The sequence below is a fragment of the Acyrthosiphon pisum genome, chromosome A1 (genome assembly GCF_005508785.2).
Source record: "Acyrthosiphon pisum isolate AL4f chromosome A1, pea_aphid_22Mar2018_4r6ur, whole genome shotgun sequence".
In the NCBI taxonomy this organism is placed as follows: Eukaryota; Metazoa; Arthropoda; class Insecta; order Hemiptera; family Aphididae; genus Acyrthosiphon; species Acyrthosiphon pisum.
Genome location: NC_042494.1, coordinates 15,196,036 through 15,197,511, shown reverse-complemented (window position 1 = coordinate 15,197,511; position 1,476 = coordinate 15,196,036).

Genomic DNA, 1,476 nt, shown 5'->3' with positions numbered 1-1,476 from the left:
GCGCGCTACGCCAGCGAACCCGTCGCGGTTGCGGGTGCAGGTCTGAGAACGTGCGACGGGTGACTTTAACGCCGCGCACCAGTCCGTGTTATTTTTCGCATCCCTCCCCCTCCATTTCCGTCGCCGTCTTCCTGTCCGCCGTCTTCGCCCAGGGGGGGGGGCAAATCTTCGGACGTCTCGTCATCGGCAGAAGCAGCACAGCCCGCGGAAAAAGCGTTTGACGCCCCTCCACCTCGTGCGAGGCGGGTCGCGGATTGCGGGTGCTTCCGCCGCCCGGTCTAACCAACCGACAAGCTCGCCAAAATGATTTGATACAGCCTCTCCCCTGGCCGGCTCGATTTTTTCCTCCGACTCGTCTTCTGGACATAAAACGGAATTCTCATCACCGTACGAGGAGACACGCGTCTCGATGTCCTCGGCCAACTCTTCTTCATCTGCGCCTCCAAGAGTCGGTTTCGCCCTTCAGGCTCCGACTCCGGGGTCTGAACGTCGCCACATGCTGTAGTGGGGACCGTATCAATGGCAGATAAAAGAGGAGCGGCTAATCGCACGAGACGTTCGTCGGTTTCGTCGGCGTAGGTTCCTTCCATTTTGATGACCATAATTTCTTCTAACATTTCCAGTAATATTATGTTTACCGCGGCGCGGTCGATGTTATCATAATTTGTTGCCATAATTTATTTTTTGAACGAAGATAGTATGTGCGTGTACGTCAGGATTTAATCGAGAATTGGTAATGAGCTAAATTCAAATCTTTCAACATAGAAACCGATCTCCGAGAAAATCTCCCAGACAACGACGTGTGTTACTAGCCATCTAGTATGTTTATCGTTCTCGTCGGCCCGCAGCATTAAAATTTCGAGCGCGTTAATAATAACAATTTTATTTTATTTGCAAACAATTCTCAACATATTTTCAATTATAAATACAGTAGCAAGTTTGCTAAATCCCTAAAGCAAAACTAGTACCTATACGATCTATTGATAAAAGTATAAAACGTATGTACTTTTACAGACATTTTTGTGATCAGCAATGTACTTATTCTGGTTTTCTATTTCAGTTATATATATTACGTTTATATGGAGGAGATAAAACGTTTTGAAATGAAAACGTTTTAAAATAATTAAGATCGTTTTTTCAAAAAATGAGATTAAGCGCTTATATGCAAATACTTAAAACCCGTTTAATATTAAGTTTATCCTAAAACGTTTTAAACAAGATGTTATCAACTGTTATCTAATTGATTTTTTGTGATTGTTATTTAAAATATTTGAATTATTTGTTTAGCAGAGGCCAGAGGAACCTATAAACAATTATTTATTCTATAAACTAGGTATTTCTAAATTGACTGTATAATAGTAAGTAATAGTACTACACGGACCTACAGTAGAAAACACGAGTACGAAAGACTAAAGACGAATCACGATGATAAGTAAATATTATGAGTTATGATAAATAATAAGCAATCGATATTTC